Source organism: Plodia interpunctella, chromosome 13 (assembly GCF_027563975.2).
Source record: "Plodia interpunctella isolate USDA-ARS_2022_Savannah chromosome 13, ilPloInte3.2, whole genome shotgun sequence".
In the NCBI taxonomy this organism is placed as follows: Eukaryota; Metazoa; Arthropoda; class Insecta; order Lepidoptera; family Pyralidae; genus Plodia; species Plodia interpunctella.
This window is the reverse complement of record NC_071306.1, coordinates 367852-394110: the sequence shown is the minus strand read 5'-3', so window position 1 is coordinate 394110 and position 26259 is coordinate 367852. Positions and strand designations below refer to the sequence as shown.

Here is a 26259-nt window from a genome sequence, read left to right as displayed (position 1 = left end):
TTAAAATACAGCTATTTCTAATCATATTGGTGCTACGTAGAACTAATATTGTATGTAGATGTGATGTTTTTTGTGGACTTCTATAATTCCAAATAGGTAATTTAAAGTTTTTGAAGTAATGTAAGTTGCTTAACTTCTGCACCCTCTATTCTTTAAAATTGTGTTTTGTGGCTGAATATTAAAACCCTTTTGATTAATTATCTCTTGGCCTTGATTATATACCCGAGTGATGCGTGACATTCTCATATCTTTCTCTTGTAATTCTTCATCGTTATAGATGATTAATTTATTATGTTATATACCTACGCTAGTATTGAAACAAATTTATTTGAAAGTTATGAACAAAATAATAAGATATTTGTTTTTTATTAGCTCTAAATAATATAGACTCGGTCTGAAATAAATATTTTGGATTGATTTGAATTACGCATTATCGAAGAGACGAACAGTGAATGAGTTTATAAATTTAAAAAAATATATATATCAGTATTGTGTTCAAGGTGTTTCAAGCCAGCCGCCTCCTCTGATCCAGCGCCCGGTTTCCAAATGGACCCATCTTTCCAGCTTCTAGTCTGTTTACTTTTTACCCTTACATTTACCATCTCACTGTGAAATATACCTATAATTTTTTCCGCAATCATAAAACCCTAATTTTCTCGAGTCAAGCAAAATGTGAGTTGGTTCAGAAACACGACATCGCCATTAGAAGCAAATTTTATCCTTAAGACATGCCTCCCTTAGATATGAACCGTAAAATTTTTCCAACTGGCCCAAATTAATTTGTTGGGCCCAAAAACAAAATTAACATGTAAATAACGGTCGCATTTTAATATCGAGTCGTGAAAGTCTGGAGAGCGCGCGGAATTTATATTGACAAGATTGAAGAACTTCTTGTATTATTTGCTATCTGTGATTCATCATCGTTTTAAAGAACACGATACAATAAGGATGTGATTGGAGTCTCCTTTTAAGCGTGCAAGCCTGTGCCAGGAGACCCCGCTCTTTTATAAAAGCATACACTTGAGTACTTAGGTTTAGGTAGGTAATTTACTTAGATAACTTAAAATGTAATGTGCACGTCGTTTTCAATATTGTATTGATTTACCTTTATTTATATAAATTTAATTTCAATTTATAAATATATACACACATACATATATACATATTATTATTCTATACTTAGTAATGCTTCAGTTTGTTCATATCCTTTCATCCAATTATCATTCTTTGTGCAATATATATATATATATATATATATATATATATATATATATATATATATATATATATATATATATATATATATATAATTTCTTTGTTTATATTGTCTATGTGCAAAGCTTGTTTTTGTTTGTGGTACTTCAATAACTTGGTGTTTTCTTCTCCTGGTTTAGTTGCAGAGAGTATTTACACTGGTACATTAGGTCTATGCAAGGATTTCCAAGATGATAGGATGGAAGCGGTCTACGTCCAGCGTTACCTTGCGACTTCGGTCAGGTCATCCAAGCAACTGGTTGGTGGGTGTCGTACCCCACATTTTCATGGATAACGAAGCAACGGAGTTACAAAAATCTTTCCCAAAATTCAAAGCATCACGAGCAACGACGATGAAAGTGAATAAAATATATGTGTTATTATAACATAAATGTGTTATTGGGCACGCCATCCCATATGCCACATTGGACTCAACAAATTTGAATTTTCAATTGCGAAAAGCTGCATTCGATTCCGAACACATGTTTTCAACGAGTTTCAAAGCAGATACTTTCCATAATATAGAACAAACTTCTGTTTTCTTTTCATTTAGATTTCTATACTGGGGGAGTCATTAAAATGTGCGAGGTTGCTTTCACTTTAATTAACATACTTAATTTTGAAGCTTCGTCGCACAAACCGGTGAGAAGGATCTAAAGGTCTTGTCATAGTACACAATACCAACTTATGTCACACAATATTTTAACTACCTACGTAGAGATTAGATCTATATCTAATCTATATATATATATATATATATATATATATATATATATATATATATATATATATATATATATATATATATATATATATATAGAATCTCTACGTAGATAGTTAAATTATTCTGGCAACACAAATAAACGTTTTCTATATCCTATGTACATGTATACATAGCCATAGATAGAACAATAACATATAAAGCATTAAATCAATATTGACATTACACGTACATACAAGCATACCTAATGCTAAAGGAATTAGTGTGCTGCAGCAAGGCGAAAAGACCATAACTCAGTGAACTTTCTGCACATTAGTATAAAAACACTGATTTTAAGTTATTGCCGTCAATGTGCGAGGGCTAAGTTAAAAAATAAAATAGAAAAAATATTGTATACTTAAATGTTTTAAGAAAAATCATGCGAAGTATTACAAGAAAAACAATTAAAGGGAAATATTATATAACATTATTATATTAGACAGTTTGTAAATCAGAAGACGAACAAAAGCAACCACTCATCTTTCAAAGGGAAATCCACTACAGATTCTGAAGTTATCTATTAATAAATTTCTCCAACTGTCTAGATAAGCCGGTAACGTCTTTAGTAGGAAAACATTTACGGAGTAAGCTTATAAGATACATATAAGTACGTTTAGTTTTAGTCGGTATTCCCCCGGGCGGACTAAAAAGATTATATCTTTTATTGCTATGGTATATTCGATAAGGAGTACAGTCAACAGCACATTAACCTACGAAATTTTTCAAATTTGCCCTATCACCGTAGCATAAAGGTAACTTGAGATGCGGTCGACTGTATATACAGGCTGTTTGTGTACTGAACTATGTTTCAAAAATATCTATCGAAATACTTCATTCAAATGTTATTCAATCGCGTATTTAAAACGAACCGTAACTTTCTTAACTACAATATCGTACATATAACTACAATATTGTATATAGTTGTTATGTTTTAGGTTACTTATGAAGAGAAACACGAAATCAATGCAACTCGTTTATTGCTCGGTAACAGACTGACGCCACATTCGTTTGCGTCTACCTTCAATCATATTAAATACACAACAAGTATGTTTGAATTTTGTATATATTTTGAAAAACATTAGAACCTTGCGATACAACGATTTAAGTATATACAACCAGCCTGATTATACTAGGTACATCATAAAGTCATATTCCTAATGTTAACTTTTTTTTACAGTAGAATCACAGATGTGAGTAAAAACAATTATTCTGCAAGTCTGAATTTTATAACGGATTTTAATAACTTCAATTATGTACTTCTAATTTAATGTTCTAATAAAATTATAATCCTTTCGAGCAGATTTTAACCTATTCCATCCCACTTCTGGGCAAAAGTATTTTTTTTTGTTTACCCAGGGGAATGCTTGTTACGCACTGAGTGTGGGACTCCTGGGCCGCTAGTCGGCCCAGCCTACCCACTAAACCCCTGGGGCGTTTCCACGCTGCCGTTATTGTAAAAGTATGGTAAATCGTTATGGTAAATGGTGCCGTTAGGGCAAAGGTCTGCCCTAACTCATTTCAAGTCGTTCTATCCGTTGCCAAATCCAATGATTTTTTCCAAAAGCCTCGCAAGTCATCACTCCAAGGCAAATAGATGTGTAAAAATATTCTTGTACTCGTCCTGTATGCAGTAACCTTGGCATAACTTATTGTTACCTCACAAGTGGAGGGCACTATCTCCTTAAGAGATAAAAGTTCTCCAACACGTTCAAAACGTTTTAGTTCTTGAGATTTCACTTTTGTTAAATGAATTATGCTCTTAATCTATGTTGAGATAAAAATGATTTATGTATGTTCGAGGATCGGTTTACTTAGATAATCGATGAAGTGTGAAACCTCACGCGTTTTAGATAAAATTATTTGTTTTATCTCCTTCGCGTATAGCTGGAGACTAAATATATTCTTGTCAGAACTGAACCACTTTGATGGCTTCATCGGAAGCTGCTATCAAGTCAGCTCCAGTGCGTTTGTTTAATTAATCAAATATTGCACAAATATAGCCGGGAAGAAACCAAATTTTAGAGAATTATTCACATGAGATATATTTTTTTGGAGTTTGAATTAGACGATTGGCTCTCAATGGCAAGACTTCACTGGTATTAGTAGTTGTAACTACTTTAATTTATTTATCTCATATAACAAATAAACATCTTTTCCGTGTCCTATCCTTAACAAATAAACATTCTACCCTTATTTTAAAATTTATACCTATTTTCTCATATAGTTTTTTTATTAAATCTATAAATAACTATAATGTTCTTCTTACAACGTAATGGTCAAAATTTCACACCACGATGCTAACTCGAATCCAGTTTCGTAGCATGTCGTAGCACGCTTTAGACGCTACGAGATCCGTAGCACTGCTACGACTCTTGGAATTTGTACAGTAATGTTCTGAGTGCTCCACTTTTTACAGTGACTAAATTAACAGTCATTTGTTGTCCTGTTATGTAAAACATTTCTAATTCAATTTCAGATTTTTTTATTTATCTTAATTGGATTTAAGAAATATAAACGATTGATATAATGATATAATTGACGACCTCGGTGGCGCAGTGGTAAAGTGCTTGCCTCTGAACCGAGAGGTCCCGGGTTCGATCCCCGGTCGGGTCACGATGGAAAATGATCTTTTTCTGATTAGCCCAGGTCTTGGATGTTTATCTATATATGTATTTGTTATAAAATATAGTATCGTTGAGTTAGTATCCCATAACACAAGTCTCGAACTTACTTTGGGGCTAGCTCAATCTGTGTGATGTGTCCTAATATATTTATATTTATTTATTTATTTAATGAATGCTTAATGAATTCTTAAATTTAAATATTAAAATTATCATAAATATTAAAATTGACATATTTCTTATTTTATATATTACCTTTCGGATGTATGTAAGTAGAAGCTGCGCCCCGGATCTTCCCTCCCGTTGGAATTTTGGGATAAAAAGTACCCTATATGTTATTCCTGATGAAGCGGTGGTGGTGTAATGGTTAAGACGCCCGCCTGTGGATCGAAAGGTCACAGGTTCGAATCCTACTCGTGCCACATAAGTTTGTATACAAATCTGACTCATGTATGTTTTCATCGACCACCACTTGCTTCTGGTGAAGGAAAACATCGTGAGGAAACCTGCACGTTGGTTGATTCTTATTAACTTGTGTGTGAAATGGAGAAGGCAATGGCAAACCACTCCATTAATAATGCTAAGAAAGTTGTTGTGTGTGTTTCATTCCACGTAACAACCACGACCCTCAGCCATAAGGAATACGACTATGAAGATGTTATTCCAGGTTATATTCTACAGTATACCAAATTTCATAACGTCATCCATATTGTTATCAATATTTATCGATTGTGTTAAGAATAAAGTTTAGATTTAGATTTATTGTAGTTTGATTTAAAAATATTTTTACAAGATAATTTTTTGCAATACATCTATGTAGCGTGATATAAAACCAAACGTCTCTATAAAGAAGTCGGCAAAACATAGCTAAGTACAAGGTAAAACGTAACAGAATATTCTCCTTTACATTTAAATTTTCTCCAATCTCTGTGTCATATTCTCAAAATCTCTCCGAGAATTCTTCCAGGATATGGTACCTATTGCAGTGTTATGTGGACTTAATATTTCACTGTTAACTTAACTGACGTTAGAAGGTTAAAAGTAACAAAGATGTAAAATACATTTTCTGCTATAGCTCCTTTACGTTCTCAATTCTCGGATCCAGTACTGAGGTGGGCACAGATGTATATTATATTATAGGATAGATACCCTGTGCCAAGCGAGGTGTGGTGGTATGAGTTGTGCACGCTTTATGATGTGAGTTATCATTCGCTTGCGAGGCTTCATTTTAAGAATTCTATGATAAAATTTAGATATTAAGAAATTAAAAATAATAAATTTCACGGTATTTAATTGTAATAACTCAGCAGTTAAAAATATATGTGTTCAATATACGAGAGAAGTGAGTTAAAGCGAGATTAGGCGATTTGAGTCTACTCAACTTAAACGAGCATTACAAAGATAAAGGTTTTGTATATAAATTATTCAGTATCTAAAAAATATTATACGCATAAAAATGTGTACATCGAAATAAGAATCGCATATATATCTTTGTTTACTTTGCGATTTCATGGTTTCATTCCCTGACGATATGCATCGGTTACTTAATCAGATCATTGGCGAGCACAAACATGCAACACAGCAGAGCCGGGCACCACAACGCAGCATTGTTATCTCTGAATACGCCACGATATCTATCCTAATACAGATTTATGCCGCTTGCAACATTGAGACTGCTCGCGACGCGTCGTCAGGCGCGTGCTAGTGCGACGTAATAAATTCACAAGACGAATTGGACCTCGACTCAACCTCATAACATTGAAACGTGGTGCAAGTCATAAGAGAGACGATTATCCCACTAGCGAAAGATTTTATGTTTACTTCTTCACGCTCATATAGCTGGGTGATATTTTATGAAATTTGGTATTGAGGTAGCTGATGCTATAGAACTTTTCCACAACCAAACATTCGCGATTCTCGTCCTTGAGCGAAAAGTATGATAGTCAATGGCGCTTTGTAAAGTAGATGGCGCTGCTGTGCATAAAAAATGTAAGATTTTTCAAAAATAATTACGCAGGTTACACACACCGCTGGATGTAGCTAGTTAATTATAAAATTTGACATACAATGCATAGACATGCAAAATAACCTATTTATACCTATGTTCAATTCAGAGGCTAACTTGAATACGAAACGCGCTCAGATTAAAAATATTAGTAAATGAACTTTGTGCACGTGACATGTGAACGATAATGTGTGTAGGAAGTGCCTCTGTCTCTAGATTTTCTAGTCAGACGAATTTTTGTTTGAAAAAATACCCGCTTACTTTTCGCTACATCTTGCACCAGATTACTACTCGTAACCAATGTCTCAAAGACACAGGACGCTTACTATTGTATCTCATTTTAATGTATTTAAATAATAATTGTACCTACATATGTAAACGACCAAGCAATCCAATGTGAAAGAAATTACATGCAATCAAACAGGGAATACATGTATTTCTAATTGTAATATTTTTACAGGACTACCTAAAAGGGAGTGTAATATTTACGAGATTTATGTTTGTATATTATAATAAAAAAATAGGACGTAAGGAATAATATGATCGCACATCGTAATCTGATAAAGCGCTTAAGAATTATGGTGGAAACAGAGACAACTCCAAAAAGACAACACTCCTTTTTTGACAGTCGTGTAGAAAACCTGGCTTCAACCTGTCCAGCATTCATGTCGGAGGCAGTGGTCACCGAGAAAAGAATAAATCATGACTTCAAATATTTTTTTCTCTGGCAGTAAAAAGATTCCAGACGATTGTCTTTCTTTTATATAACAGGCATACGGCCCTCATGATGGTAAATGGTTACCACAGCCTGCATACCCATGGGATGTCACGCGGGCGTTGCCTACTCTGTGGCATAGGATCTCTTGTTACAATACCCTATAATTTCATTACCTCTCTCACCCTTCAAAGCGGAACACAACAATGTGAGCACTGCTATTTGTGGACAGAAAAATAAGAATATAACAGTTTATAATAGTTAAAATTAATGAGCGCTATACTATAGATTCAATTGGTCAAAACCATCCAATGACACCATTACCAAAATGAAGATATCAGAGCCTATTTCGAATAAATGTTTCTCGGTGCTGTGATCACACCACTTCTTATAATGGCGAAGTAATACCTAACATTCCATTCGGTTTAACTGCGAGTGCCATACTCCATTGTGTGCGAGGGACGTGATGAGACACACGGGTGTTGAGAAAGATTGACTGCTGTCTGCCCGGGGCTTGAGAAATAAAATCATTCAACTCCTTTATAATACGTTTGCAAATTACAAAAATAAAATCTTCAAATTGTATGTTTAAAATCTCGTGCGTATTTTGATATTAATTTTAGTATAATATGTTTACTTTCATACCATTCAAATATATGTTTATAAAATATAGATACCATATACAAACTTTTATGAAGATTGAAATTTACTTTAGTTAGATCGAAACATGCATAGTGCACACTGGTAGACAATGCCACTAGACGTCGGTAATCGTAAAAGTCATGTCAGATACCTTTAGGCTACTTGAATAAAACCCAACACCAGTAATAAGCAATAACACACTTAAAAAAGATGAAGAAAAGTGTTTGATGTCTTGTATTGAAATTTTATAAAAACAACAAATTGTATGAATACGGAACGGAAAATTCGATATTGCTTTCCTACTGGCAATAAATTAATCTCATGTCACAGATCTGAAGACTGTGTGTCCCGACCCTTATAGCTGTTTAAATATCGCTGAAAGAGGTTGAATTAGAAAGGATGGGTTTGGGACTATTAAGAAATCTATTGAATGCCGCACCAAAGGGTTAATCAAATATCGATTGCGAGTGTTGCCCTGAGAATATTCTTTTTGTCAACGGTTTTTTGGTGAAATAGACACTCATCTTTTTAGCTATTGAATAGGAGTAGGAATATAGTGATTAAGTATATTCCAACAGGATTAGCTTTTTCCATAATTAACTTTTTATGGTGGTGAAGCGATACACACTGCACACGCATGGCACTTATCCCCCGGTAGCCAAGATCAAGTGGTCTGTGTTCCAGATTGTGTCCATGGCGCAAGACATTGTATATCAATCTAATTCATGTGAGAACTGTTCATTTACTAAAATATTTTTTGAACCTCCAACTGGTTCATATGTACCGGGTTATGTCTCGATTCTGCATGATTGAGGGAGACATTTAATATGGGTTGACCTAGACAAATTACAGTGGGGTTGGGAAGAAACGGCCCAAGATTTATGGAAGACAAAAATAAGGCTTATAAAAAGGTAATAAAAATACAATATCAAATTGTACATAATACCTACACGTCAACGTCACTGATATGGTTACATATCAGTGACGTGTTAGTTCAGTAAAGTATATTGTATTGTTTATTTATGCTTCGTGTAATCGACTCTTGTAGTTTATCTTTATTGTCTGTTCAGTTCTGTTTTTAACGAAAGATTCTCTGCTATTTTATGCATGAATATGCATTTTATTTTACTCCAGGTTAGTTTGATAATAAAGTTATAATCTTGTATATATAGCTATCCTATATGTGTAGGCAACAACCAGTTTATATATAACAACATAAATCGTCTGTTTTTACAGCAAAATTGCAAATAATGTAAACAATATATTCATCAAGAACAGGAAATAGTGGAATTACGTTTCTCGGAAGTTGGAGGCAAGATTTATAAAGAATTAAGTTGCAGAAATAAGCGAAACACAAATGGTGCTGTTTCCGAATGCAGCGCGAATGCGTTTCGGTCACGCGGTCACACTCGCGCTATAGTCTTGAATATTCATTAATTTTAAAATAAATTCAGTATAAGACCTTAAGGCGCTGTTGTGGTTGCCGCGCTATTTCAGTGCCTCACCAATGTTTGCTCACGCACAAGTGGATATTAGCTTTTCAGATATTCTACGGAGTAGCTTTACTCCGCATCGGTGCTGCGCAGGTGCGCGGGAGCAGGTCCAAGCTGAGGGTCCAACGGACACACATAATCTTCGTACAACTTTTAGTTCCGCATTTAAATTACCTAAACAATTATATGTAAAATGATATGTGACTTAAATTTTTTTGGAAGATATAGGGCATCTGAAACTTTAGATATAAACCTTTCTAATATATATATATATATATATATATATATATATTATGTATAATTAATTATAAGTTTCTTTGAATTTATTCTTTGAGCATATGATAAATCAAATATAAGTAACACCTACTTGGTACTAATCTGTCTATTCTGAATATATTTAAAGTATTTCCAACAGTATCAATTTATATGAGAATAATATATAATCAAATAAGTCCTGAAGCCTTCTCGTGCGACATCTTTGAAAGGACTTTGTTGACATCATTTGCATTACAATGAATCAGTCTTTTGTACTGCAGTTTAATATTCCAGCGGTATCCATTACAAAGCGTATTGTTTTTGTAACCATTTGTACTTTCCTTACAGTCGTATTCCTAATGGCTGACGGTTCTGCTCATAAAGTGGAATGATATACACACAACGAGTTTACTTGCAATGTTTATGCATTTGTTTGACATTGATTTCTTGATTTCACACATTTGAATCTATTGACTAGACGATAAGTTATAAATTATAGATTAAAGCATCAGCCATTTTAAGAACATTTGAAAGGTACTAGTCTTCTTTATGAATTGATAAGGAGTATGGGTTATCACCAAAATCAGTTTCGACCTCGATGGTGCAGTGGTAAAGTTCTTGCCACTGAACCGAGAGGTCCCGGGTTCGATCCCCGGTCGGGTCATGATGGAAAATGATGTTTTTCCGATTGGCCCGGGTCTTGGATGTTTATCTATATATGTATTTGTTATAAAAATATATTATCGTTGAGTTAGTATCCCATGACACAAGTATCGAACTTACTTTGGGGCTAGCTCAATCTGTGTGATTTGTCCTGATATATTTATATATAATGAGTGAAGTGAGTGAAAACAAATTTCACGGTGATAAGATTCAAATTAACAAATTAAATTAGCTTAGTAATGTACATAGGGACATTTTATATTATACTAGCGGCCCATAAATAAATTATACATAAATATATAGTGAAGCCCACAAATAATTAAATAGTGAAGCGGTGGTGGTGTAAAGGACCATGGATCGTAAGGTCTCAGGTTCGTATCCTACTCGTGCCACATGAGTTTGTATACCAATCTAACTCATATACGATATAGTTGTTTTCATAGACCACCACTTGCTTCCGATTAAGGAAAACATCGTGAGGAAACCTGCACACTGGTTGACAGTCTAGTTGCCTAGTGTGTATGCGACTACCTACCACTAGATGGCGGTAAGTAGTCGTAAAAAAAGTCATGTTAGATGCCTTTATACGACTTTAATAAAATCTGATGTTAGCAATAACACACTCGATATGATGATGGTGAATAAATTATACATCTAAATCTTGCTAAGAAATCACACTGTCTATTAAATAAAATAGATCTAAGCATACATAGGGGGACAGACATCGGGAAGCGACTCAGTTTTTACTATGAAATGATAACCTATACTCCCGAACGAAGCCACAAAGCGAAGCTAGCAATTATAAACGTCTGCCTATTTAAGACCTTTGTCTTTTAAACATTGGATAACCTAACAACTATGAAACTTCATGTTGGAAGGATGTGGTTGTGAAACTTCGTACAAGCTTCAACATTAAGCCACACGCATGTTTAATTAGTAATAAAAACATAATGTTAATATCCATACATACATAGGTAAAAAGAATTATCCCTGTCGCGTCTGTCTGTTTGTCTGTACGTGATATCTCAATAAAGAATAAAACAGTTTTCTACAGATTTAGCATTATAAAAGCAAAAACAGCGACTTTCAATAAATTTTGGCATCAATGAAAGTGGTATGACTAACGACAATGTCATATAGCGTGTCTCACGCGAGCCTTTCTTATGAAATTCCCTTCAACATGGCCCTATAGTTATTTATTGCGTACTGATAAAGATCTGTTACTTCGAAATGTTAAAGAAATTTCGAAAATCATTTTATATGAATGGTAGAAAATACAATTTAAGGTGCCAATCGATATTGATTTTCAATAATTAATTGAGTCTGATTTTCGGTTGATTTTTTCCGACAAAAGCAAGGTTGTATTCACCTTCCTTCTAAAAAAAATTGGAATAATAGACAATCAATCTTCCGCAATACCTAATCATAGTAGTTTTTCTTAGATTTATATTAACTAAAGTTGTAACGGGAACGGGAACGCAAACGCGAACGGGAACGGGAACGCTACTGTGCAATATACCATAGGTATTTCATAATTTAAACTAGTTTAGTAAGGCAAAAGACCGAGAAGGATGGCGTTCATTATGAGAGATCTATTTCCAGCCGTGGGGAAACGAGGGCTGTCAATGATGATGATTTTTTTAATAATTACGCGGATAACACGGCGGAGTGTAGCTAATTACTAAAATTTGTGTCCATTAATTAAAGTTAGTTAAGTAATTTAAATTATCAATGAATATTCTCATTTCTATTCTTTAGTCAGTTGACTCAGGTATTCAGAATAATATTGAATAGAAATTATCCACCAGCCAATCTGAAGGAGAAAACAGTTTTGGAAACTCAAGTTTTTGTGAAAGTGTACAAACGAATTATATTAAAATTATATTATTAAATTCACTTGATGAAATAAGTGAGTTGACTCACTTCGAAACTAGAGGGTGACGTGACTGTACTAATATTCAATGGCTTGTTTCTCGAAGGCAATAGTGAATATGCATTTCTTAAGCTCGCATGTAACGCTATAGACCTTATCATTGCTTCTCGTCTGGCTAGATTGAAATAAATTCTACTCAAAATATTAATGAAAAAAATAACACCAAAATAAATAAAGCTAATATTGAAGTTTTTTATTTAATAAAAGACAAGTTGCGTGCGACACGCACTACATTAATATAAATTAGAATATAGCTTCAAGTATGTAATGATTGAAAAAATCCGAATTTACGTAAACCTAAACTTTCCTTAGGGGACTATCGCGTTTATGCCGACAGATAGACAGATAAATGCGACAGGGACTTCTTTTAATAATAAGGATGCAGGATTCTTACAAAGCAAGGCAAATTTTATAACAACATTTTACATATTTACTATAATTATTCAACCAACATAGAACTCCCATCACACTTTTTATCGTTGGTTATAAACTTGGTCGACAATAAAGGAGATTTTTCAGTACAAAGTAAACACATTTGTCAGTCCACGCTAGGGCTCCACAGGGTTTCGCTAATCCTCGGAATCCTTTGATAAACATCCCTCGTTACACAAAAACTCAACTTCGAATCGGTCCAAGATCGTTTAGAACTAAAAAATAAGTAATTTATCACTTGGTTCCGTATTGAAGTTTGTTCGTACATACATAAGCTCGTTCGTTTGCCCGTTCGTTCATTCGCTCGTTCGGTCGTTCGTTCGTTCGGTCGTCCGATCGTGCGTTCGTTCGGTCATACGGTCGTTCGCCGTTCGTTTGTTCATCCGTCCATCGTCCGATCGCTCGTTCGTTCGTTCATTCGTCAGTTCGTCCTTTCGTCCGTTCCTCCCCTCGTCCGTCCGATCGTTCGTTCGTTCGTTCGGTCGTTTGTTCGGATGTCGGATGTTCGGTACTTAGTTCATTCGTCCATTCGTTCGATCGTCCGATCGTGCATTCGTTCGTTCGTTGGGTCATACGTTGGTCAGTTCGTCTGTCCAATCTTTCGTTCGGTCATCCGAACGTGCATTCCTTCGTTCGTTCGGTCATACGGTCGTCCGTACGTCGTGTTCGTTCGTCAAAAATTAAATACAAATTTAGTAAATACAATTTCTTTTGTGTTGCTTTTAACCGGCGTGCCGCTGACGTTTAAACAAAATAGCGTACTTTACATTTTTCTGCGCACGTGAACGTCATAGATGACGGACAGCAACCCACACAAAATTTCTAAATAAACCGTCATTTTACCCAACTACAGCGAAACGAAAAATAAGATTATCAATAACTTCTTACGGACGCTCAAATCTCCATATAATATTATATTAATCATACAATTCATTCTTTGCAAAGGTTCACCAAGTCATTACCAACCCTAAAAAAGAATTCAAAGTTTAGTCCGGGTCATTAGTCTTATAACTTAAGCTTAATCCTGCCAAGTTAGTTGAAGGTCGCCAGCTGTGAGACTGGCGATTGATGCCAGCATTAATCTTTACACATTGTTCGAACTTAGTTGTGTTGTGTGTCCTACAGTTGAATTGCTAAGCTCGAAGTTGCAACTTAGGCTAAGGCCTATCTATGGTCAGAACATAAGGGGCATCCTAGACTGTTAGGTGAAGAAGCAATGTATTTGTACAGAATTATACATTAACGGCACTTTTTCACGTCAAATTTTAAATCCTGACTAATATTATGAAGAGGAGAAATTTTTTGTTTATTTTTTGTTTGAATAAACTACAAAACTTTGGCACAGAGATAGAAAAAACACGCAGGAGTAACATAAGCTACTTTTTTATTATAGTTTTACCCGAGCGAAGCCGCGACGGGCGGCTAGTTATTTATATAACTAGCTTTTACCTGTGGTTCCGCCCGCGTCCCATTCGAATTCCTACAAGAAAAGTCTGAACTCTGCAAAGTTGCGAGAAGGTAATAAGTAAACAAAAAACAAACTCACTTTTACATTATCGGGTAAGATAGTTAAAAATTATTTCTCGAAGCCACAAACTACTGCCATTTCGGAACGACCGCTGCTGAGAAGAAATGCCAAAATAAAATATCTAAACAGGGACTATCGCGCCAGTACTCAAGAAGAGCTTAGCATTAATGTTTTTAATATAACTAGTTGTTCGCCGCGAACTTACACATTCACATAACTTTATAACACATTCATAAACTTTCACAAAATTGTGAATATTTCAAAAACGACTAAACCGATTTTGATGCCCCACGAACTTAAAAATACTATTGGCATAGCCTATAACCTTTTAAATTTCATCAAAATCGGACCAACGGTTCGAAAGTTATCGCGTTACAAACAAAAAAACAAAGGAAGGAACGAACGAACGAGCGAGCGAGCGAGCGAACGAATCAACGAACGAACAAACAAACATACAAAAAATATATTTTTGCACCAAGTAGAATGTTAGAGCTCGTTCGCTTCGGTCGCTCGGTCAATAATTTCTTCAGAAAAGTAATATATCCGAAACAATGCAAGATCCCAAATCATAATATCCTTCAATCTTGTGTTCCGTGTACTTCATTACGCTTTATGAGGGCCGGTCAATCAAAACCAAGGAACGTATTATTGTACAGTCATCGGCTAGTCCTGCTTGCAACTCTATATAGGTTAATGTGATGTTGACCGTACTCGCGTTAAGATCGTAGCGAGTTACCTTTTACCGCAAAAGTAGTAGTATATTGTTATATGTTAATTAAGTAAGGTGAATATAGGCATTATGTCTCATATAAATTATAATATATTAACTTGATAACTTTGGTAGCACTTATGAATCTAGGGGACTTGGAACATACTATAACAGAACATACTATAACTAACATTAAATTCGTCCTCCTAATTTTTAATATATGTATAAGACCTATATTTGTCAATTGACGTCCTTGGAGAAAAGGCTGTGGTGAAGTTTGTTGCGCCGCTTCTTCTTCACCTGCGCTTTGGAAGCCGGCAGTAGACTTAGTTTAAGTAATTTTTGACGTCAATAAGTGATGTATATCATCCTAAATTGAATAAAGAATTTTGAATTTGTATTGCATCAAATATAGTGTTTTTTGTAGTATAGTAGGCAAATAGAATAATGACAATGTAGGTTGCCAGGTGGTAAATAAAAACCACAGCCAAGCCACCACACTGGTAACCTAATTAATTAATCAGCACTCGGATCACAATCATAACCTGTATTGATATACCTTTTGACTATGTACATTATGTACTTTTATATATTATTAGAAAAAAAAAAACATTGTAAGAAACAATAACGGTAAGCCAATCTGGCATGATAGGGACCAACACTGTTCAGATGAGTTTCTTTCGGCATTTCTTCTCAGCAGTGGTCGTTCCGAAATGCCAGTAGTTTGTAGCTTGTGAGAAATAACTATAAATATAAAAATTGACGAGAAAAAGTGCCTGTGAAGGTCTAATTTCTGAATAAATGATTTGAATTTGAATTATATAGGTTATCGGTGCGTTACCGACTTTTACCGAGACCCAATGTCGAAACTATTAGGGAACACCGCTGAGGGAATTTCTTGAGGAAAGAACACTTTAATTTTTTTTATTTTCAATAATGAGTGAAATTATCAATAATCACTGGACAGATTTATAAGAATAAAGCCATACCAATGTTATAAAGAGCAAGAATTAAATGTTTTCAGTATCACGAAACCGACGTTCGCAAAAAACCATTCGCATTTTTATCTGCGAAAACATTCTTTTCGTCTGGGCGTTATACAATACGTTTAATTTCCGTTTAAGGCTCATGTTTTTAGATCCAAATCATTAACTTTTAGCGTTTTATATATTGGCACGATTAACCTTTTATTTCAATTAAAAATAAATAAAAGCGCAAAATGATTGAGAAAAAGCTTACAATCGTTTAAATGTAAATGATTCGCGACACAAAGTCAGGCATATGGATTACATCCAAATTACCCTAAAGTGACCATCTTTAATTGGAGGAAGAAGGAGGAAGAAAAAGGAGTATGCGAAAGACGTTTCATTGTTTCATGTCTATACCCGAAAATCCACCAAAGGCTTTAAGACCTCTCTGTGCCAATCAAAGTGGCCTGAATTAACTTAATTATCTTGTATTTTTATGACATTTCGAATTGATGCCAGACAGACAAGCGATCGCAAAATAATTTGTGTTCATTTTGCGATCGCTTGTCTGTCTGGCATCAATTCGAAACGTCATAAATTTTTGATATTTGAAGGTTTATTTCTCGCGACTGTTACGACTTTAGGTCAACAAATCACGTTGCAATTGCAACTGGGAGTACACTCTCAAGAAAAATGGGAAATATAATGTGTAAAATTAATGGAAAGAATGATTTGCAAAAAGATATTATTTCCTGTATCTTGCACCACAAGCAGACGTCTGATAAAATCTCACAGCTTGCCCAGATCCGGGAATCTGTGATTAATTTCAGGACAAACACTTTGACCGGATCGACGCAATTTGTTAGATTCCGAAGGCTGTTTGCGTGACAAACTTATTTTTTTATCACCAAAATCTCATTTTGCGGGTATTTGGCGGGAACGATATGTTTTCAGATAAAGTGCTGTCGATTTTCCCCTATAATGCCTGTGATTTTTTAACGACATATTCCTTCTACAATATAAAATTACACATAGGTAGTAAATGTATTTATACAATACATTTATACATATACAATCACCGATTTAACAAAATATATTGATTATTATTTTAACTATATTAACTTTACTTACCACATCTAACCAAAAATTAATTACCTTAACTACTACTTGAATATTTAATTTGAAAAGTAGAAAAAAACTCTAATTACTAGCGGTCCGTCCCCGCTTCGCTCGGGTAAAAACATAACAAACAATACATTTGCTTAAACCTTCTTCAGGAATTACAATTTACCTATTGGTGAAATCCGCATGAAAATCCATGCATTCGTTTTTGAGTTTATCGCGAATAGACAGAGAGTCAAATAGACGCGGTAAAAGAAAAAGTACTTCTGTCTACTGGTCTGTGGGATTGAGGCGGACAATGTAGCGGGGAAAACGATGAACCTCCGAGACAGCATGATTATTAAAGAGGTCTTTGCATAATGTAAGTACTTGAATACTCGACCGATCATTAAAGTTACTAGACCTTTTTGTCGACAACCGCTGTCAGTGTCCAATATCAAATTGTTGGCAGCCATCCTTGGCAGCTTTCCAGGCACTAGCCGATAGTGAAGAGTCATGAATTATGTATTACATTCAATTTATCACACTTTTCAAGGTTAGGATTCGGTCTGATTTTTTGACAAAACATAATTTTGGTCTTCATGTGATAAATAATTCAGGAGTAGAATTCCTATTTATATCTACAAAATCCTTAAAAAAAATTGACTATTGTTCCCCAAATTCCTTGGACCGGAATCCTTTTGTGCCAGGTAAGGGATGTGTGGGCACTGAAAAATGACGGTATTCAGAATCTACGTATGCAAATTGTGGAATTTATCAGAGTCTGAGGTCGACGCCGCAGAGGTTGTCGATAATTTTCACTAATAGTTTTTGGTATTGACGCTTTTCATATATTATTTTCTCCCGCCTGTATTTTGACCTTCACGTAACCGTATGTTTTGAATAGGCATTTACTAGAGGTAGACTAGACGACCTCGGTGGCGCAGTGGTAAAGTACTTGCCTCTGCCTCTGAATCGAGAGGTCCCGGGTTCGATCCCCGGTCGGGTCATGATGGAAAATGATCGTTTTCTATATATGTATTTGTTATAAAATATAGTATCGTTCAGTTCGTATCCCGTAACACAAGTCGTGACTTGTGTAACAAATCACACAGATTGAGTCAGCTCCAAAGTAAGTTCGTGAACTTACTTTGGGGCTAACTCAATCTGTGTGATTTGTCCTAATATATTAAAATATATATTAATATATATTATTATGGCCTTGGCACAAAAGTCGTCTGCATGGGTACCTAACTTTAATCTATTTCTACCGCCGAACTGCAATGCTTGTATTGTTGTGTTCCGGTTTGAAGAGTGATAGAGACAGTGTGATTACAGGGTATTGTGGCAATAGAACTAGGCCACAAAGTAGGCAACGAGCGTGTGACACCTCTGATCTTGCAGGCTTTGATAGGCTGTGTGTGACTACTTACTGTCAGGTAGGTCGAACGCCTGTTTGCCCACTTGGTAGTAAAAAAATGCATGGCTGTCACTCGTCAATCATCGATTCATACATAACTATTGTCACATCTGTGTGCCCGTGGCTGTAGACAGAGACTAGAAATTACCGTTTGTCACAATTGCTTGCAGTGTTATAGTGTAGTAAATAATAAAATATGGTCTATAACATAACTTGCAGAACATTCAGCGGCTCAGTATGTGGTAGCGAAGCAGGTCCCATTGCTCTGTAGTGCTCCGTTACGTCTATGCAGCGCGATGCCGCCCCGTTCTATCTCGTTGTTTGACATTAACATACGCCGATGCATTATTGTACTGTATGTAGCTATAGTATCTACTATGTTCAGTTTGCGGGTATCTACCTCAGTAATAAACCAGCTTCGGAGCTAAGCGGTCGTTTTATTAATCTCCGATATACCAATTATACAATTTTGCTTTGATCCGTTGACGGACCTCAACGCAACAGAACACACCGGAGTGAATGGGGCCGTGCCCTGATCCTATATCACGGACGGCCAGAGGAACTGAAATCTTTAACACATCAACAAATATTAATTTGGGTGCATAAATAGTGCAAGCTGGTTATCGTTCGGATCCAGTTATAGTGTAAAGAAATTTAAAAAACAAAATATCGATATACATAGACCTAATTAAATCTAAAATAAGTACATTCAGGTAAATTGGGTCGATTTGTGACCTCAGAGACAAGGAAATAACCAAAATCAATGGCTCTCAGTCCCCTCTAAAAGTGAATGGCGTCGTCAACAAAAGCGATTATGTTTTGGACATATGCTTGTGGATTTGCTTATTACGCACATTACAAAAAGACGCGAGCGATTTATACAATAGTTACTGTTGTTGCTTGGAACATATATTTTTTTAATAGTTTTCGAACTTCCTCCGCACGTATCTAACCCTGTTATTGATAAAAATGTTAAAGTACACTTTAAACTAAACTTTACAATATATGGCATTGACAGAACGAGACAAAACATGCTGTAGCTTAGTGAGCTCTGACTATTTTATGAATTAGCGAGATTAAACTTAAAGATCAAATAAACACACTTGACATTTTATAATATCAAGTGTGGATAATAACTGACAATGTTTTAAATAGCACTAAAATATTGTAATAAAGACACAATCAACTTTGATGGTAATTTCATTGAATACAAATGAAAGTTTTACATTTTACAAGACGCGTATAAACAAACATAGCAAACTGCATCTATTTTCATTGAAATTCACTAAAAAATCGCCACTGTGACCGAGTAACAGAGGTCCATGCAAACTAACTTGCCATGAAGTAGACTGTACATATAAAATCTTTTGAACGGAATCAAAACAGAATCATATCAGAGCCACTTCGCGACTCATGTGCAATATAGTAAAAACTTATATCCGATGTGATATTTCAGATTTATAGCCCATAATATGGCTATAATAGTGAATGATGTGCTTTAAAATTTTATGTCCTATATTGATGACTGGAACTTGATCCGCGGAAAGGAATAAATATATTTGCGCAAAGAAATTTTTGAGACAGATTTAGAAAATGCTTTTGTGTATTATTCTGCGTTAGAAAATAGTTAAATTGATTTCTAAAAATGATATAATGCTGTATGCCAAGATGGCGTATCGACATATTTTTTTATCTTAAACGTATTCAGTTCACGATGGTCGTTGAAAATGTTATCTATAAAATAATGCGCAATATTACATTTATTACATTGCGAATTAACCGATGAAGTAACATAACATTTTAAAAACCGATAACTACATAAAAAAATTACCAGAGGGTAAACCTGATACAAAGGTCGTCTGCGTGGGTCCCTCATTCTCGTCTATTTCTGCCACCAAAGAACAGTGCTTGCATTAATATGTTCCGGTTCGAAGCGTGAGAGTATTGTGGCAAAAGATCATAGACCACAAAGTAGACAACGCGCGTCTGGTGGTGCAGGCGTTGTGGTGACCTCTTACCATGAGGTGGGCATGCATGTTTGCCTGCTTGATAGTATAAAAAAGTGATAATCATATTGTCATGGCGTTTTGCGCGAATAGTGCGTAAACAGAACACCCTCAATTTCAAACAATAGTTCTCGCCATTAGCGCGGTCTCCGTGTGGGAGTGCAAACAAACACGGATTAAGGTAGCCATGACATGGGAATCTACTAAAGGAGATTCCATGCGGGTTGGCTGTTCACATTTATATATTATATATAGTCTATTTTAATTACTATGCGGAATTAAGGTAATACTGATAGTTATTATTTCAGAACATCAAGTGATGAGGTCTAAAGATATCCAACATGAAAAGACACGCCCTTGAGCGCCCAACGGTTCAATCTTATAGTATTATAATTCAGTACTTTGAAGGCTCGACAAACACCACGCCGAATTCATAAAAAGAAATCAAAACTCACCACATTTCAAATCTTTTGATATCTTCGCGCGTTCCCATTTATGTCTACGATACCTGGAAATTATAGTTCACTTAAAAAATGATTCGGGAATGCTGTTGTTGCCTTTTAATGGACTTGTACATGACGGATGGATGATCATGTATGGAAGGTAACAGCAGGTGGTTCTATTGAGTACCACTCGCCACATCGACGTTGGACATGTTCCGCAATTCAACTTTGACATTTACTTTAACTTAAAATGACGTACTTTGCGGTTTTCCGCACAGGTTAAAGTTAACGTCAAAGTTGACTGGTGCAACCCACTTCACGTTTCGTTACCTGGAGCTTACAAACATATAAGTAGAACTAACTTCGCTCGCAATAAAGTGGAACTAATTAGGAAGAAACGTACTAAACTTATTAATCAATGTTATGGGCGATAGCCAAGAAGTGACAGAAACAAAGTCACCATAAGACAAACAGCAGCGCTTCACTTTATTACTATACTCCGATGAAAAAACAATTTTCTAAAGGAAAATTTTGTTAAATATTTTTATGAAATTCTACGATATTGCATTTTTGTTTACAAAATGTGTTAGATGCATTTTCTGGTAAAATATGTGAGCGTGAACGTGTTTTACGGCATACCCGCATATAGTACAATAAATAGACCGCATCAAGCTACCTAAATTCATAAAAAATTTGCCCTCAGTTAATTTTTACTCGTAAATATATTTTTTTACCAAATTCACAAATATGTAAATTTTTTTATCGACTCTCTCTTGTATTTATTTATCTTGTGCACTATTATGGGTGCCGGAAATCGTAACTACTTTGACGTAGCAATACTTCATAAATACTGTAGCGGGAGCTAGGTGATTATGCTCGACCGCCACCGCAGGGAAGATCTTCCCGCCAGGCTAGGTGTTGCGCCTGGGGAACCGCACGGCTCCGACGGTGTCATGTCGGAGGTTGTATTTATGCTTCCAATCGAAAACGCACTGTCTGCGCGGTCTAGGCTTGTTAGCTTCTAGTAGCGAGTCGACCGTAGTGCCATCTGTCCGTAGAGTCGTGGATCACTTGTGTGGCTTGTTATTCGTTGCGTTTGGTCGGCTTTTTACATCTGCGCTGCATGTGGCGTGGTAGATGTCACCACAATACTACATTAAACGTGGCAATGCCGTCAGCCTTATGGGCACGTTACCTCGTGTTAACGAATTGGTATTTATTTAGTAACGATTGTTTTTTTTTAATAATATTTCTTTTCTTTTAGTTGTAGTGTAATATAAAAAATATTATATTAAGATTGTTGTGTACATTTTATTAAAAGAAAAAAAAAAGTACTTCACAGAAACTCTATTGTTTTAACAGCTCCTTGGTTGTATCATATAAACTTGATCTAATTACATACAAGATGAGAGCTACCAGAACTTCCGCAACACGAAGCTGTTACTTCTATTTCGACTTTTATATGTTCCGAATCAAAGTTAATACTATGTTTTCGTTTCGCTTGACAGGACGAAATATCAGCTCAGTTAAAGATATTTGCCTCAAAATTGAGTGATTTAGTACAAAGTTTACTTACTACAAAAGCTTGTAATATTTTATTGTAAATATTTTGTACCATACAAAATCCGGCAGCTTCTTTTACCAAAAGCAAACTACATAGGGTATATTATGACTCCATGACAAGCCCACAGGTCCGTGAAGTTTCTTTTTGTCTCAAAGAACCCTTGGAATATTCGGGAATTGGGACAGAATTTGTGGCTAATTTTTGGAATGTCTCATCCCTTTTTAGGGCCTATGTTTGGCTGAAAATATTAACATTACAAAGATGTATTTGGTAAAGTTATTGTATCAATAAATATTTTCCGTGGGTTATATTAGACAGAAATGAAATTTAAAAAGTGATATATTTTCTTCTTACTAAAATTTTAATAGTAACATTTTTTTACTAAAATCACTTTTTAAGATTTTTTTGTACAAACAAGAACAATGCGCGTATAGTTCCCGCCTTAGAATACGACTACTGTTTAACCTGCAGTGTATGTTGTAAAAGGGAACTAAGGGATATAGGGTGAATTCATATGTAAAGGGTGTACACTTAATAAACGAATTCCCTTTGTACTTATAAACTAATTTTGTAATTTATAAATAAATTTCCTTTATTGTATAACGTGGAATAGGAACCTTTAGTAATAGTAACTCTTAGAGCCACAGAGTAAACGCAGTAAGTGATGTTAAAGTGCTTGCCTCTGAACCGAGAGGTCCCATATACGATCCCCGGTCTGGTCAAAAAATGGAAAATGATCTTTTTTTGATTGGCCCGGGTCTTGGATGTTTATCTGTACATGTTATAGAAATATAATATCGTTGAGTTAGTACCCCATAACACGTCTCGAACTTACTTTGGGGCTAGCTCAATTTGTGTGATTTGTCCTAATATATTTATATTTCTAACAAACATTCGTATGAAGCCAAAAAGGAATTACTTCCCACGAAAAATCAGAAAAGTTTGAGTACATGAAGCTAACGAAATAGGGAATAAGTAGCTGATGAAACTCGGAATTAGATTCGTTAAGAAGTTACTTGTAAAGTAGAGTCTGGGTAGTTTGTAGGTATGTATATATTATATATGTAGTGGCTGGCTTTGTTTCCCATGGGGATTTCAGAACAAAAAGTAACCAAAAAGCTATTCCCAAGTTAAAAAAGGCTACAATCATAGGGCATGTATATTAGGATTGGTTTTTACAAACACTGTTCTTTTATGCGTCAAAATGTATTGTTTTTCAAAATAACAACCGCGATTTTGCACGTCGAACCAGGAAATCCAAATTTATTCATAAATCTAACATTCTAAATGAAATCTAACATCCAATCAAATGGAATAAAAATACAAAAAAAAAACATCTAACACTTGTTTTTTTTTTTATTTCATTCCACTAATACGAAGTATTCCAGGTACCTATGTTAATTCTAAATTGGAGTGGAGATTGAGGTCCCTCCGGAACGATCAGTCTGTCTTCTTTACCAGTTGTTGTATGTTCAATAGGATATTTAACATCGTAATTAAATAAATAAAAGTAGATATTTTAATATCAAAACTTTATTGGCATAGCTCGAACGTGTAATTTCTGCCGACTATTGGTATTGGCCTGAAGCCCAAACTTTTCAATTTCGAAGATGAATTTAAATGGCTGTCTTCAAATAGTTTTCATTATAAGAAATGATATTTTTTTCGGCTATTTCGATATACTGTAATATATTTCAAATTGACATACAAAGATGAAAATGTATGGATTCGAAAACTATTAAATTTGTAATATAACGTTACCCATGGGTAGAAAAATAATTTTGTTACAGTATCACGTTTTTATCCTTCACCGGGTAGACAGAGCCAAAAGGAATAAATTATAGATATAAGACTCTTGGTAATAATAGTACGCTCATTGATGAAATTTAGAATTTCGGGAGAAGACGTACCCTATGTGTTAGTCCAGATTTTACCGCTGCATCAAATTTTATTAAAATCCTTGTATGTTCCAAACATCCTCACTCAAATCCAATCTTTCGCGATTATAAATATTAGAATTTCTATTTACCGAAAACCTTTTTATATGTAGGATGCTAAGAATTCTTCGGAGACTTCGGTAAATATTGCGGTACATTTTCTTAAAGAGTTTTCTAAGAAATTCTTCTAATATTAATATCTAGCGCACCTGGCCGCCTGGGTTGCGATTAAATCGCTGCTGTCCTTCTTGTGAGCGTTTATAACTGACGATATGACATTTTATACTCTCCATAGATCAAATTTTTGATGTATGTGCAACCATAAATTTTATTAGCTGCGGAAATGCATAAATTGAGAGAAAATGTGTGAGACACATCGCATCGTGCGTCCGGGTTTAAGCATAACTAACAGACATATAAATTTGAAGTTTATTGCACTAATTAAAATAAATAAATTTATTTCTTATTAAGTGTGTTATTGCTAACACTAGTGTGAGACATCTAATGTGACTTTCACGATATATATGAGTAAATGTCAATTGCCATGATTAAATTCTTAAGGACTAAGATTTTAAACCAAATAAGTTTACAATGTCGAAAAGTTATCTAGATTAAAATATTTTAGTCATGTTGATATAGTTATCGGACCTTGGGCTCCGATGCTTAACGACTGAGGGAGAAGCCGGAAACGCGAGAGAGAGATAAAAGATGTATAATTGTGGCAATAAAAATAAAGACACAATTATACGACTAGATGCAAGCTACTATTACGTAAACAGTTACTAAGCTATCCGTATTTAAGATACTAAACTCCAGAAGATCTTAAAGTGTAAAAGGAATTTAAAGACCCGATTACCTACCAACCAAGGCCTGAAGCTCAAATTGCATCGGATTGAAAGGAGGTACTGAGTGCAACGTGCAATTTGCCGCATCTCGCCTGAATATTTTCAAAGATGGCTGGATTCAAAAGTGGATATCTTCAAAGCACCAAGATTCGACCGTAATTAGGTTATGTTGGAAAACTTAAAAAGACGCTTCGATGAAATCAGATAACGTATTTCTTGCACGGAGTAAATTAATATTTATATTCAAGTTTGTAGATATCGTATAACACAAGTCTCGAACTTACTTTGGGGCTAACTCCATATTTGTGACTAGTTCCATTATATTTATTTTGTAATAAAAACAAATTATTAAGTAACAAATGAATATTATTATGTTGCCATATCTTATCAATAATAAATAAGCGGACTAAACAAAGTAAACAATTACGTAATGGAAATAATAACTGTATACAAAACTGCTGGAATGCTCGTATTAACTTTGTACAATCAACTCCATGTTAACCTGTTCCAAGCCATTTCATTCCGCCATCGCCCTTATTACAAGTGATTAAATATGTACATAAAGGATAACATGACTTGCAGTCGCCTGTGTGTAGTTCTCATTAGTATAGTTACACAACTCGTAATGTGATTAGATTGTACAGAAAACTGAGCGAGAATATGATTAATGTTTATTGTTTAAAACCTACTTCGTAAAATGAACTAATTGAAATATTAAATTAACACAAAAGTAATTAAATAAAATATGGGTGGACGACATAAGGAATAGGAAAGTTACTTGGACAATTATAGACAATTACGGGAGCAGCTGGAAGAGACAATGTCACAATTTAGGATACATCACTTATTGACATCAAAAAAACTTCCAAAGCGAGTAGAAGCGGCGCAACAAACTTCATCGCGGCCTTATCTCTAAAGATTTCAATTAACAAATGTGTAGATGTAAATGTAGATAAATGTATAAA

General features: G+C 34.9%; 1 protein-coding gene across 4 annotated transcripts in view; it reads right to left on the bottom strand.

Moving 5' to 3' along the window:
- Window positions 1–26259, bottom strand: part of LOC128674729 (metabotropic glutamate receptor 2-like) — a 234749-nt gene that overhangs the window by 198558 nt on the left and 9932 nt on the right. For 2 of the 4 annotated variants that reach the window (XM_053753566.2, XM_053753568.2), the window contains exon 2: window positions 20961–21013. The exons of the other annotated variants lie outside the window; for them this stretch is intronic. The gene's annotated coding sequence lies outside the window, so the exon portion shown is untranslated. The remainder of the gene's footprint in view (window positions 1–20960; window positions 21014–26259) is intronic. 4 annotated transcript variants of the gene reach the window in all.